The sequence below is a fragment of the Columba livia genome, chromosome 9 (genome assembly GCF_036013475.1).
Source record: "Columba livia isolate bColLiv1 breed racing homer chromosome 9, bColLiv1.pat.W.v2, whole genome shotgun sequence".
Classification (NCBI taxonomy): domain Eukaryota; kingdom Metazoa; phylum Chordata; class Aves; order Columbiformes; family Columbidae; genus Columba; species Columba livia.
This window is the reverse complement of record NC_088610.1, coordinates 9,763,318-9,779,283: the sequence shown is the minus strand read 5'-3', so window position 1 is coordinate 9,779,283 and position 15,966 is coordinate 9,763,318.

Genomic DNA, 15,966 nt, shown 5'->3' with positions numbered 1-15,966 from the left:
ACCTCCACTGTGATCTCTTCTGCCTGATTTGGAAAGTGGAACCTATGCATTCATTGACATAATGCTAATGCTGAGGGATGCCCTTTTCAGCAGAGTGCTTGTTGCCCTTAGTGTGATATTTCTGATTTTAGCTGTAGGGCATCCCTTCTGTTTTACTGAAGTTACTTTGTTCTAAATAGTTTTGTTGCAGTGAATCTATGTACAGGTAGAATGTTTGGAGCGGCCAGCACCAGAGTGCTGTATGCTTTGATAGTCATTTATTCCTCATTCTTCCAGTGATTATTCCACTTGCAGGGATACCTGAGGCTCTAGACAGAGCAGTCTCATTCCTTGTGCTGTGATATGCAGACGAGCCACGATAGTGCCTCTGCCCATGCTATCTTTTGAGCAGTCCAGGGACCACTCCCTGAAGTATTATAAACAAAAGTCTTCAAATGCTGACTTTTCTTGTTTTGAAAGAAAGTGGTTTAAATCAATTATTCTGAGTTGAGCAGTGGTTAATTCTGGGTGGGAACAAGTCATTTGCTGAAAGTGCTGTTGCGTTATCATGTCCATTTCTTGCTGTCACAAGGAGAGTGTGGTAGATTGTGATACTTGCTTCTGGTCAAATTGCTGTGAGTTTTTATGTGATGTAAATTACTTGTAGCTGTAGTTTCTTAGCAGTGGGTAACAGGAGCCAGGCACTTAAATAGGCAGCAGGTAAAGTTTCTCAGAGTGGCAGTAGGTTGCTGGAGCTGCAGTAGCCTCCCAGGTCCTCAAACTCCTTGACCACACATAAGAAAGTGGAACTCCTGTTTAAAAAACTGTGCACTTAGTGCTAAAATGCTGCATTAATGTTTGGAATAGCTCTGGCTGAATTCTACTGACAAGTGCATTCAGTTAGTTTCAACTAATGATGTTAAATATGTTTTTGGAAACTGCGGCAAAGAGTATCTGTTAAAGCAATGGGCAAACACAAGCTCTGGTGGTGTAAAGTCCTTTCTCATGTTTCTGTGACAGACAAGCCTTTATAGACAAAAAAGTATGATTAGTTTTGAGATCATATGATGCCATGCATCTTCCATTTACAACGTTATGTACATCACTACATCTTATATTCCTGTTTACGTAAGTACATAAGCAATAGTAGGTGAAATTTAATTGAAATCATCAAAGTTCTAGACTAAGGACTCAAAGGGATATTTTCTGTTTATTTTATTTGGAACTGAAGGGTGTTATGATATACCAAGGATACATCTTTTGGATTTTTTTTCAACTTTATCAATTTTCTTATAACCCTTTCCTATGCTGTCTTCTCTTCCTTTACTACTCTGTACATCTGAGAGTTTGCTAGGCCACTGATTGATGACTTTGACATCTGTTTACATATTCAAAGACCCAGTTCTTGACAGAAGAGTCTAGGTGTTTCTGTGCCTCCTTATCTGTGAAAGCAGAGCGGCATTTTTATGTTAGCCTCACATATGCAATGAAAATAATTTTAGCAGGAAAAAAATGTCTGTCTGGCAAATTTAACTGCAAAGGTCATATTTAGCATTAATGCTATGCTTTTTCAATTTAGAAGATTAAGGAAGGATAACTCTATGGGCAATAGCAAAGTAAAGACTTCTGTGTCTTGTGGAAATGTGCTACTTATAGCATGGCACTATTTTTCTAACCTAACCTTGCAGATCCATGAGCTTAATCTGATACTGTCAGTAGAATACTTTTGAAACTAGTAGGTGGTGGTACAGCTCTGTGAAGATCTCTTGAAATATTTGGCCACTTCTAGGATTTAGGGTTATTCTGTGAAGCGACTAAGATTGTTGCTGCCCATTTTGTGGTTAGCAAGATGCCTACTGGGAATTCTCATCATTCTTTATTTCAAAAGTAAAAAAAAATAGAAACTAAGTTCTATCATGATTTCATGGTTGACAGATCTGATAGTGTATGGTAGCATCTCTTGAGTTAGAAAGACATATATGTTGAATTTCATTGTTTCACACACACAAAAAAGTCAATATCCTTGTGCAAAAAATGATCTTTTAGTTTAAAGGAGCAAATTCTTCCGAAATATGTCTGTTCTATCGGCTATTGTGCTTTGATGCCTCCTATTTCCTGTGCTTGAACACCTCTCTGAGGCTTTTCTCATTGAAGCTTTGCAGTACAACCTTTCTGGTGTCTGTCAGGTCTAAGAGATAGGTGTGAATTTTCTTATGTATTCTGTTAACAGTGCAGGCCAATAAGAACCATCAAATGGGTAAGGAGCAAATATGGACTAGAGGAAAATTTGGAAACTATTTCGTAAAATGTATGCAGATTACTAACTACGTAATATAAGGAAAATTAAAACAATTGACAAATAGAATTTGTAATCTGGAAATTTTTCACATGTGAAATATATGTGGCAGGGGATCGAGGTTTCATTTTAGTTTTGTATGTATTTTGTAACATTTTAAAGCTGAAATTCATCCAGAAATTAATGGGATTTTGAGTTTTTTTTTTCAGTCAAGTATATATTACTCAGTTTATGGAAAAAGCACAGCCTGCATTTGCAAGAGAAATGTATGAGGGGATTGGTAGCATACAAAAGTGGATGAAGGAAATTGTCAAGTCAGTGCAAACCCTGGATGCATTCGTAGCAGAGAATGCAGTTAAAATGTATTTGATTTAAAACAGAATAAGCAACATCTTTTTTACTTGCTTTCAGGAACTTGCCGTGTAAATTCAGCCTGCTAAAGATAAATGAAAAAGAGAAGTTATGAAATGAAAAGTAGCTGTAATACACGGATTGAATGTTTGGGTGGGAGTGAAAGTAGGAGTTACTGGGTTGGAACAGATTCCTTAAGATCTGTCACATCATACCATTAAAATGAAGAGCTAGACATAGTAATTTTAAAGGGATATTGTGTAAAAGTTGAGAGATATTAATGCAGTAAAATGCATTGATGGGTTCTAGACTTACAGTCTGTTATGCGTATTGTACATACATAACAACTGAAGATAGCAAAATATTTGCTTTTTTTGTACTGGATTGCTTGTGAAGGGATTGATTACGATTACGAATTACGAAAGAATTACGATTACGATTACAAAAGAAAACTTTGATTCCATCCATTCTCTGTGTGTGTCATTTCATTGGGTGATTCCTGTAATGGATCAATACTTGATCAAATTTGTAATATAATCAAAGAACTTCATATAGGTCCTGAATTCTTTCATTTTTATGTGCTTATATTCTTTGCAGCTGCAGCCCTTGTAAGAAAGCCAAAGGATGGAGACATTGCTTCAGTTTTTATTCTGTCACAGACATCTTAATGGCCACAGGCAACTCACTTCATCTGTTCTCTGCTGATATTTCATCTTGTACTGATATTATTTTGATCATAAGGGCTTTAAAAAGTACTTAAACACTATGAATAAGAGGGTTGTATAAATTAGCTAGATTGATGATGCACTAGGATACCAAACTGTATAGCTAGGTGTTTTATTCTAGATACTTTGGTTACTACCTGGGTCCCCACACTGTCTTATCTGGGCACCTCACGATCTATACCTGTACTTGCAGTGCCTTACCTTCCCATTTTATTGTGGGGTCCTTGGAAGTAGAGACCAGGTTTGTGGTTCTTTTTCTTAAGGTATCACAAAAGCTCTGCAGACAGTGGCAAATTGAACTCGGGTCTCCTGGCACAAAATTCTGATCCAGTCCTCCAGTCTCCCGGGGGGGCCCATCTCGGGGGCTGTTTGTGAGGTGTTGGAAGATCTTTGCTGGTAGATTATACAGCCTCATATGGACATCCTGTGGAGTTCTCTATCCCCACTCCATTCTTTTCAATGGCTAAAGTGTCGGTGTTCTCCTTGCTGATGATGTATGTACACCACTTTGAGAGACTGTCATGCAAAAGTTGTTGTGTGTTTGTTTTGTTTTGCTTTTTCAAATCTTGCAGAAGCCACCTCAAAAGAGGAAAGAACAATACAAGTTGAAGGTGGTTAAGTCCCATTTATTGTATGTTGCAAAGGATCTGGGATGAAACATGAAACCTGGATTTGCATCTGGTATATCATTAGGACAGTACAGTATGCATCTAGAAGTATATCTGAATTTTACAACAGTATCTATTGCTTGTTCTTCCACTCTTTTAATGTTTTACAAATTGTATCAAGGAACAAAAAACATTCTTAAAACCCCTATTTTTAAGGAAAGAAGAAATGTTAGGCTTTTTGAAATTAATGTGAATGTTATGATACGTATTTAATAAAGCCTGGAAATTCCAATGTGTAGACAGCCGTTGTCTTGTCTTAACCTAATGGTGTGAGTAAAGGATACAGTGTCAGCCTTAACTCTGAATTTTCCTGGCTTCTGTCACTTCATGTCACAACCTTAGCATTAGCAGTATACTCTTCTTTTTTTGTCAAGGAACAATAGCTAAGGATGTATTTTGACTAGTAAAATTAAGAAGACAACACATAAGTCGGAGTAGTTCACCATGCAATAGAAATGCGTGTCATTTTTTTTAATACAAGTGTAATTTTGAGTACTTGGTAGCTACTACTTATAACTACAGAAATACCACCTCCTGCCTTTTGGCAAGAAACTATGTTTCAAGTTCTGTATATAAATTACACAAAGAGAGAAAAACTTAACTGAGCCTTGTACTTTAGTACAGAGCAGGAACTAAATAGAGTGGCTATGTCATCACAGCAAGGTTGCTTTGTAGCAAAAATGCAAAAAAATAAATCAGCAGAGAGACATAATACTTTACTGCTGGTACACAGTCCTTAGAGATAAATGAAGATGGTTATAGAAGCAGCTGATTACAGGAGTTCCTATCTTGGGAAATAACAATTAAACCTGAGCAATATAATTTTGAGATTTAGCAAAACAAGTCCTAATGGTAAAATTCTTCTCATTAATCTTATTTTTAACTGAGGTTGGAGCCAGATGTGAGAAACCTGAGATTTCAGCTGTGTGAGAGGGATACATACTTTAATAATAACTAACCAGAGAAGTACTTTTGGCTATTTCTCCCTGAAGTAAAGGCCTGTTGGCAAGACTCGTATACTTGCCCCTGAGAAAGCAGTAATTGAATCCATTTGCAAAGAAAGCAAGAGAGCAGAAGAAATCTGATAACTCGGGATTGCTTCTACTTTCTTCAGCTCTAAGCTGCTCTCTGTCCTTTCTGTCTTCTCTTTTTGCTTGATTCAGTATCAAGAGGAGAGGAAGAAGCTTGAGGACTGAAATTGCAGCTTCCATGCATCTCCAGGCAGGAAAAACTAGATAGTTCTGAGGGCTTGGTGAGGGTGAGTAGTTGGGAAGTGGAGCAAACAGGCTGTTTCTGGGAAGGAAGATGAGCAGACATTAATGGCAAACAGAATACAGGTTTTTACAAGGTTTTCTTGAACTCCAAAACTCAAATAGCCTGCAAGTGCAAGTCTTCTAGGAGCTTGTGCAGAGCTCAGTTAAGTCAGGATTGTTGGACAATTTTTATTATGTGGGTTTTTTTTTTTTCTTAAAGATGCATGGCAGGTTGGCAAAAGCAAGAATAGCTCATTATAACCTGGATTTTCAAGTTTTTAAACTGTAGCTAGTTGAGCTACAGTATAGAACAACAGAGCCAAGTCCTGGTAGTCAGTTCTGTCCTGTTCTTGTTGGCATTCAGTAGAATTTGCAAGACAATGTCTGTGCATAAGAATTGTTTTCCAGCAGGAAGTCTGGCTCTCAGTTCTGCCTATAGTCAGTGAATAAACTCTCACATAAGGTTCAGGACATGATCTGCCTTCTTCCAAGCTTGAACTTTCCTCTGCCTGTGGAAATATGATCCCCTTTGCTGAATCATGATGTGTTTTCAAAATAGAGCAATTTAAATTTAAAAGGGTTGTATTGCCAGCTAGCATATTACTAGGTGATTATAGGCCTTCTATCTGGAATATTAGAGTGCAAACCTCCTCAAACACATCATGACTAATTTTACAAAAACTGGACAGTGCTCTGATGGCTAAAATACTGTGTGAAGAAGAGCATTACCACCTCTAGCACCATCTTGTGTTTTCCCTTAAAATGAAAGGTAAGGAGGGTCTCTTGAGCTCTGTCACAAAGTACAGAAACTGTCCTGTAGGAACGTCTGTCACTTTCTGAACATACTATTGAGCTGGACCATTTCGAGATTTAACCATAAAGTTTCTTAGGCAGGATCCTTATTAGGCCTACTGTAGAATAAGAAAAGATCTCCTGCCCTGTATTTGTTTGTGAGGAATAAGGGGTGATTTGCCAAGCTTGAAGAAAAAAATGGTGGCAGTTCTGCAGATTTTAATGCCCTGGCCACTAAATCACATGCAGTTCCTCTCTGGGATTTCATTCTTCTGTGGATCTGGACCATAATACTTTGTCGTGGTGTGCTTTTGTGTTTGGAGTTGTTGCTGTTTGGTTTTGTTCACTCAAGCTTGATGTAAATATTTACATCTTTAACTCTCATTTTCTTCAATATTTAATCAACATTGTAGGTCTGGCCCTAAGAGCCTGATCCTGCAAGAATTGTGACCTATCGTAGGATTGATGCTGAAATCAGCGGAGTCTTAATTCATCTGTGGAGTAGAATAAGATCACATACAATGTAGGTAGTCTGTCCTGTATGTGAGATCAAGAATCACCATGGTTACTTATCCATTTTTTTTTTTTTGCATGCTCTCTCTTGTGCGCTCTCTCTCTGTATATTATACTGGAGGCAGATTCTAAATCTATAGTGTAAAACAAAATTTTTGTTGTGAAATAGTGATAGGAACTTCTGGAATGTTAATTGGTTTGCAGTGGATCCGTAAGTATCAGGAAGCAGTGGCTGATGCAATGTGCTGGAACTGCTGCTGGTCACCCAGGGTTTGCTTCTTAACCTGTACATCCCTGCTGGTAAAATGAAAATTGCTTGCTCTATTAATATAAAATAGTTATTGTTTGCAGCACCATTTCCCTATTACTATAGGACCGTACATTGCCTACAACAGTGGCAGCCTGCTATCTGGATGTGAAGTTTTGCATAACTGCAGGGAGGAGTTTCCATTTAATGCTCAAGGAGAGAGTCTTTCAGGATGTAAGTGATGGAGCTTCATTCTCTTGCTGGTCCTGTTTATAAGCTATTCTTTCTGGTGTCTGTCACTTGGCAGTTCAGTGCTTTTAGTGACTGCTCAACAGCAAGGTATTAGCAGTATAATCCAACTCCACCAGTGTCTCTCTCTCTATAAGATTTTAAGAATAAACAATAAAGAATAAAACATAAGTTTTTTCTTTTTGCAAGTGAAATAAATATTCTTGTTCAACAAACATATCCTCCAGTTTCTTGATCGTGTCTCAGCGCAATGGGGGGTGGGCAAACAGCTATGTGAGCTTGTCATGTAGAGTAGATTGTTCAGCAGTTACTAGTAGTCAAAGTTCTGTAGAAAAATTTTGGTTTCTAATTTCTGTTTAGACACCAGAGCACTCATGTGAATCAGTGGAAAGTTAGGCACCAAACTAGGAGTTGAACTGTCTTTGTGTGTATAGAAGACAAATCTGCTTCAAGTATTTCTTCCAGCACAGGTGATAAATGTTGCTTTTCTAGTGGCATCTTTATTTTAGTTTGGTCATATGTGGTTACTCTTAATGCGTGTGGGATTGTAAGTGACCTTAGTATTCACGCCTATAGTCTTGAGGGACAGAGTGATACTGAGGTGTATTTTGGAAATTATGCTTCACTGCATACAAATTGTTATACTACTGGTACTATTTTGGTTCAGTCTACATAGCATTCTTACCTGCTGCGGTTAAACCATTGGTTTTGTACTATTGCATTTATAATGTAGCTTTATCAGTTTAAAAAACAAAAAAAAAAAAAAAAAAAAAAAAAGAAGGAAATCAAGAGATTGTAACCAGCTAAAAGGGAAGTTAATGGAAGGAAAGTTGTTCAGCTGAAAAATAGGAACTTTTTTATTTCTTAAGGTGCTTTGGAACAGATTTTGAGCTGTACTTGTCAAGGAAAGAGGACAGTAATGTAAAATAGAAGGTGGGATTTTTAATAAGAAAAGTAGTGATGGAAAACAACCTATAGGAATATGGACAGGTAAAGATTAATTAGAGATCATCTTTAAATAGCATAAGAGTAATTTTTTTTCTCTGTTCATATGATTCAGTGTTGTGCCTTTTGCTAGGATTTTACACATTACGATTGCCACGTATTGCTTAGTATTGTTAATACGCAAAATCCTGGCAAAAGGTTGACATTGTAATGGCTCTAAAGGACCCATTTCAATGTAAATCCTAAGGGTCTATCAATGTGCAGGGGATTTATGTGGGTGAGTCCCATTAATGGTAATGGGACTTATGTGAGTAAATCTCTTCTGCATTGATGGGAAAATAGACTCCTTAGTATGCAAAGTCTCATTTGAAATCAAAGAGCATTTGCATAAGATCCATACATAGCATGGAACTCTGTGTGTTAAAAACAGTGTGAAAAGAAGATAATACACCTTAACTACTTTAGTAGATAAATACTAGTGTAAAAATAGTGTTCTTTAAAGTATATATTTTACTTTAAAAGACTGCAGCAAGATTTACACAATTGTCTTTAACTGTTAGAAGGCAGAACACTTGTATTTTTGCTAATGTGGATGGTTACTTTTTTTACAAGAGTGTAGTTGAGCAAAATAATTATGTATAGTTGCAGAACTTTTGCACTGAGCTCATGTCGTGTCCCAACTTTTTGCCTGTAATATTTGAATTTGAATGACTTAGAGTATAAGCAAGAATTGAGATCTTTGCAGTCCCAGTTCTGCTGCAATTCTCAGAGACTCTTGATCTACCCTCAAATAATATTCTTTGTTTTCTTTTATTTAAACACCAAACAGTACTAAAAAGTCATTGTATGCCACTGCTGCTCAGAATACTCTAGTCTTAGTTACAAAAAGATTTAACTTTTTAATAAAAGTCTGCACTGCACGTTTATGTGCAAACTGAATTACATCACAGCAGCATAAGTTAAACTGTCATATTATGGCAGGAGTCTGAAAATACAGAAACCATGAGCATGGTGCTTTCCAGCAGGTGTCACTGTTGGCAAATGTAAAATTAAAACTACATTTATCACATCTTATGTGGAGTTAAAGTATCTTGTAGGAGGAAATGTGTTTCTCTTTCTTAATCTCCTTGCAATATACAGGTGTTTATTTTGTTAAACTGTTTAGTATATATTGCTTACCTCAGCGAGGCTCGAATGGACATGAATCCATTATGACAAAATCATAGTATTGCTTGCAGAATATGTGAAATGTTTATGACCTACTTTGTTCTTTGCTGTCTGGCATCTAGAATTGCAGTGTTACTTTAAAAACTAAGTATGAGCATTAAAAATTTGATTACTTCACTATTTCTATGTTTTTGAAGTGGGTGAAGGAGAAGAGTAAGTTGACTTTGCAGTCAAGAAGTGGCCTACAGATTTATGTATTTTTTTTTAATTTTTTTTAGTCTGAGAAGGAGGAACCAGGATCTAAATAGCTAATTAAGACAAGAGTTTTGCGTATCTGTGACTGTGCAAGGTTTTGCCTACCTGAAAGAGGAAAAGCTATATTATGTCTTGAGTAGTACCTTACCTCCAGAATTGCTGTCGGTGTTTTCAATGAGAATTCCATCGAAATGAGGTGCCCTCTAAAGAGAGAGATCAGAATTGAGTGTATTTTACTATATAAGAATATCTGCTGCTTGTGTTCAGGATGAATTTAACATTTACCACTATGGATATGAACTTGTTGTATCTAGATGTTTTCCTTTATTTTCCTATCTACAATATAAGTCTTGCAACCCTTCTCATTATCCAGTGCATGCTAATTAAGAGTTGCTCTAGAAATGCACCTTTAAATAAGCTTTTACAATCATTCCTGGGTGCAGTTCTCCTCTCACTGCTTAAAATCCTACTGGGAAGTCTGAAATCCAGTGACAGGAAAAGACATGAGGTTATTTCCCTGATCTAATAACGTCACACTCAGTACAGTCACATTAGGAATGAATTTGTGCTGTTGAAGGACACCTCTGCTTCTCCTGTTTTTGTGAGCAGGTGATGTAAGTGAAGGATCTGCAGCTGTTACACAGACGGGGAAAAAAGCATGTCTGATTGCAGCACCTGACTGCACAGGTAAATGGCATCAGAGAGACAGGTATCAGATGAGCATTGTTCATCCAGCAGCAATTAGCACACATCAGCTGGGAAAAATTTAGTTTAAAACCTTCACAATGTAGTTTAAAGCCTTCTCAAGTAAACTATTGAAAAAATATTGAAAGACAGGGAAGAAATGAGTCCTGAAGCTTTCCAGCTAAATTCATCCAGAGTGTTCTGAGAAGGAGGGATGGCAGAAATAGCTGGGTTTGCTTTCCAAGCTGAGTTAGAAGCCTCAGGAACTGAAGTGAGGGGGTGGCTCATGCTGCCTCCTCTCAGCAGCATGTCCATGGGGTGATGCCCATGGTGCTTGGGGAGCAGCAGTGCGGCAGTGTTGGAGGAAATCTCAGCCTCTGTCAGTGTGCGATAGCAAAGTGTTGCTGTCCTGGTAGCTACGCCTCCAATGGCATCACTTGGGTAATGTACCTGATGCTTTTTTTTTAATATATATATATATGTGTATATATATATGCAACATAATAAGGAGGTAACTTTAAGACTAAAACAAGAGAGATGCTCTATTAAGAGTGGTTATTGTATAAATAATGTTCCCATAGTAGCAGTTTGTAGGTAGCCCAAATGCATATCACATTACTTGTGCACTCAGTAATGGTGCACAATTATATTATTAAATATTTGTATGGGCATATAATGTCAGAAAAAAACTTTACGTTAACAGTTAGATAATAAAAAATCAGACAGATTTACTAAAATGACAAAATACAAAATAACTTTGTCTTCTGAAGTCATGAACAATTTTATATAATAGTCACTTTATTGCTAAGTATATGCTGAGTGAATGCAGCTCTAGCACTTTGTCCTTGCTGTGCTAAATTTACAACCTGCTTTGTTGCCTACTAAGTGCTTTGGACTATTAGATGGTTTATGATATAACAATGTAAAAGAAACTCCTCACAGAAATTTTTTTTTTCTGAAATAAGTGCACTTAAAGGAACCAAAAAGTTGCAGCTAAAAAGGCACAGTTTCTTGGATTCTGCAAGTGATGAGTATTAACCTACTTTATTTTATGACTCAGTAGATTTTTGCTGGCATATGTCAAAATGAGACTGGTTCTCTCAGTCCTTGCAGGATCAAGTCCTGGACAAATGTGAATATGAGTAATGCTATATGGGAGGCAAGAATACAACCTCTTTTTCCTTCTCTCTCTCTTTCTGCCACACCCCCCACCCCTTCCTAAATAATTTTTATTTCCCTCCACTAGTAGTTTAGAGCACTTTTTACATTCTGAAGCTTAACCTCCTCTTTCTTTCTTTCTTGAATATTTTATTCTTTGCATTATTAATGTCAATTTTGAAATCAATATCTGTAGCTCAGGGAAGGAGACTGCAGTGCTATTCTGCTCTGCAGATTTGGCAACAGGATGTGTCTTGAATAATGACTTAAGCAATAAAGTCTTTAGAAAGCTTTCCATTGTGCTTTTTGCAATGTATTTTGCCTTAACACAAATGCTGTTGTGTTCATAAAGGCCCTGTTTGTAGGTACAGAATGTAGAAAGAGATACATAGAGGAAGTGAACTGCTGCTGGTTTTCATATATTCTGGAATTCTGCACAATTCTAACCAGGAAAAGTATCATCTTTGGAAAGCAGAGTCAGCTCTGAAACCATTGTGGAAATGGGATAACAGGCCTAGGAAATCTAGACTTTGATGTTTTAAAAGCAGACAATGTGGAAAACTCAGAGGCATGAGTCTTGGTTGATCAGCATAGAAACCAGAAGGGTTAATTAGCATGGAAACTAGAAGGGCGATGATGAAGGCGAAAAAGGAGATCTCTAAATGTGATGACTGACTTCTGTAGTCAGAGTTTTGACTGATGTTCCCTGCAGATCCTAACAGATTCATGTCTTCAGGTGCCTACACTTGGCCTTCTGGGAAGTTGCTGCAGTCAAACAGGAGTAAATAATGAGTCCAATTGTACATGGTGGGTTGAGAAATCAATATGTGAGATTAAAATGGGATTTTTTAAAGTGAACTTGTCTGAATATGTTGTAGGATGGATGAAATTCTGCTAATGCAGAACAGTACAGATTAATACTCTAATGCAATAGTAACAAATAAATGCATTTTTCCCGAGTGGAAATTATAATTCCACAATTATCCTGCAATACAAAACAATCTGCAGAATAAACAAATAAATACTAGTATAGTCCTTTATTTTACATAGAGAAATTAATTAGGCTTTTCACTTCTACCACCTTTCAAGAAGTAAAGCGATAAAAGAATAGGCCTTTCACCTTTAGCTCCAAATTAAACTGCTTTTTGATTTTTCATATGGTTCTTGGTATTGTCAGTCCTTTATACGTTTCTTCAATAAGTAGATCATGTATATGGGCTTTTATCATATACACTATAATACTGCCAGAAAAAGCATTGTGTGTAACACTTAGTAGTTCACTTCTCTCAGTTTGTAATTTTATATCCAATTAGCCTCACTATGGATACATAGATTAAAACTCAAGTGAATAATTGGGTCACCTGTACTTGTTTTCTTCCAAGCTCCTTTTCTAGCCCTACTCCTATGAAAATCTGATGTAAACACTTTAAAGAATGAGTTGCTGACCAGATGTGGCACAAATGTTTCCATGGAATGTCTACTCTCAATCTTCTAAGTAGTTCTTCTGAAGGAAGTGAGAATCATTCTGATGAATAATTCTTATGTGTTATCTTGTTTATTCCATAAACGGTGCTATATTGCATTGAATTGTCCAGTCTTTGTGTGTGTCTGTTCCAGCAGACCACGTGGCTCTGTTTTCAAAACTCTGGTTGCAAAACCACTTTCCTCTTAATTTTTGGTTCTCAAAAATATATGTAGCTCTTTTGTCATCTTTCTTATTCATAGCATCAGAACTCTGGGTTGTTTGTTGATCTGCTTTCCCTGTTGTATAACTATTTAGAAGCTATGGTGAGAATCTCTTTCACATTCAGCTTTCTAATGAGTAATTTGTTTTTCATTGGTATGTGAATACTTGGAAAGCTTAAATACCATAAAATTCTTACCTCAAACAGTGCTTAATGAATGTTATCACTTCATGTGGCAATTTTTGTTACACTATATTAAGGGAAAAATCCTAGTGTAGTGTTAAAAATAAGTTATTTGGAGGATAATTTGTATTCCACAGGTGAAGGATTAGAGTTGTGTTCTTGATACTTGATTTCCTTGAACCTTAGTATCTTACTTCTACTTCAGACTACTCATATGCTTACATCAAATACAGTGAAAGAAGGTACACTTGGTGAGATATTTTTAAACCAGTTCTGTATGTTTTGATACAAGGGGTCATGTATCTGTTATTTTTAAGGTACACGAATGAAAGTACTTTTCGATACCTTCTTCCTTTTCTCTTTGATAAACCTGTGCACTGAACACACACAATAGTATTTCAGTGTTTAACTCAAGATTTTGCAGGTCAAAAGTGGGACTTGAGTCATTTAGATATTTTGAAATAAGAAGTGACGGTTGGCTTTTGTGCTGCTTAACTACAGAACGTGTTCTGATCTGAGTGTACTTCACCAGAGAAAACACCATTTGATGACATTTCAGGAATTCCATGTCTATTCAAATGTCTGAGCCATGGGATTTTTCTGATGAAGCGGGAATTTCTACTTCTTAATTTTCTATTCAGAGTCATTTCTGGAACTAGAAACAAAAAAATTGAATACTACCCTGACCAATGTGTTTGACTTCTGTGTTTACAAAGGTTTTGCTTTGGTTAAATAGCTCTGACCACAACTAGAAAAGTTGATGAGATGTGTAGTGTTGCAAAGGTCATGTTTTGAGGAAGAGACTCTAAAGATACAGGGGCTACATAGTAGGCACTGATCATAAAACAATGTGGGTATCTAAACCCCAGTGAACTGTCTGAATGCATCAAAGCTTAAATCCAGTGACTTAGTTGTTTTGAACAGCTTGCGAGTGAAATTGTACTTATTGTTCTTGTCTGAAAACTTTGGAATCTGTGAGCAGTGAGGAAATTATGATATCACTTAACTACGTGGGTATGAAAAAAGTTGTACTGTAGCTGCCTTGTGCTTTCTTGTAATGGTTATTTTTTTGTGACTGCTCAAATACGGATTTTGAACCTTGTTACTTGACCGTATCTGGATTTTTTGTTCAATGTGCATATGCTCTGATAAAGAAATGGGCTGTTCTACCATGGCTTTTGTGCTTTCAGCATTAGTTGAAATGAGACCACAATTTGGAGTGGTGAGGAGAGGAAATTTCAGAAATGTTGGTGTTGTAACCCCAGAATCAATTAATGTAAGCAGTCTATAGAGATGGCCCAATGTGTTTATTTAAAAATTAAAAAGGGGTTTGTGCCAACCCCCCTCCAACTTTATAGAAATATAAATATAAATGCAGTTTTAAATCAAATTACATATCTTTTCACTTTCTAGACTCCTGAAAAATCTTTTTTTTGTTAAAGTAGTGCAAACTCTTAACAAATTTATTAGTGTATAAAGACAGTTAAAACCAACTCGAAATAAACCTGACAATCACATCTTTATAACAACACTAGGTTGTTAATTTGCTGAGCTACACAAATACTGAGATTACAGTTAAAATGGCTCTGAGTAGGAGGTGATAATGATGTGCTACTGGTTTTACAACACATTATATGCAGTGCACATTAATTCTGTTTTTTAAAAGAAAAATTTCCATCATATTAAGAAACTCTCATTTTAAGAGTAAAATCTTTCTTAGTAAAGTTAACAGTATTAAATATGTCTATAATACTACTATATCTGGCAATAAGAAGAATCATAGATGCGTGCTTAAAAAGAAGAGGTGTGCTATTATTAAATTTAAAAAAAATATCAATGGTAAGAAGCGTCATGTCAAATTTAACTAAGTGCCAAGGACAGAAATAGTTAAAAATGTATTTAGTCCTTAGCTGTGCTTGGATATTAGTTTGTGTCAGTACTGGAAATACCTGGTCAGTGGCCCTTTCCCACATGACTGCTGAGCAGTGGGCCCTGTGGTGCCCACCATAACTAGTTAAATCTTCCTGGGAATGTTCAAGGGAACTAGAACTGTAGATATACCAATCTGTAAAACAAGAAAAAGTGTGCTTGTTGTGTATGACCATTCCATTCCTGTTATTTTTGTAAAAATAGATTTCATGCACAAACATTTTCTTTACTTGAGAGCTGTTGTTCTTGTTGTTGGGATTTTTCCTTCCCTTGAGCAACCCAAAATGTGCATTTTTGAAGAGCTTGTAGGAAAGGGACAGAAAACCCTGGAGGCCTTCTTTAAAGCTTCATATTGTACCTATCCATGTTTTTATTCTTTCTATATTTTCTTTCAGAGCATAGTTATTTAATCAAATCTGGTAGACTTGATATACGAGTTCTAAGTAAAATTTTTTGAGAAATACAATATTGAGAATTCTGAATCCGTTTTCGCTCATGTGGCCTTAAGACAAGTGTCCATTGTGCTAAGTAGAAGGACTTTTTTGGGTGGTTGGTTTAGGACTTTTTTTTTGGTAGCTTGGAAGTTTTTCTGAGGAGCTCTGGTGCCTTAGTCCTGAGTTTTATGACTGAGAAATGAATGGGACACTTACCTGTTTTAGAAGATTTCAGATGTCTCTTATTAGAAGAACAGTAAATATATCTTAATCTAGGAGAAGATGAAATAATTTTATGCTAATAACTCAAAGTAAGGCTTTATTGCTGTCATGGTGAATATTCCAATTTTAGGATAATGGAAGAGGTTGCAAGTATTGTATCTCTTTTTTAAGGGCTAAGTAACTCTAAAAGAATAAAGGATGTTAAATTTTCTCTTTTCCAAGTATTTTCTA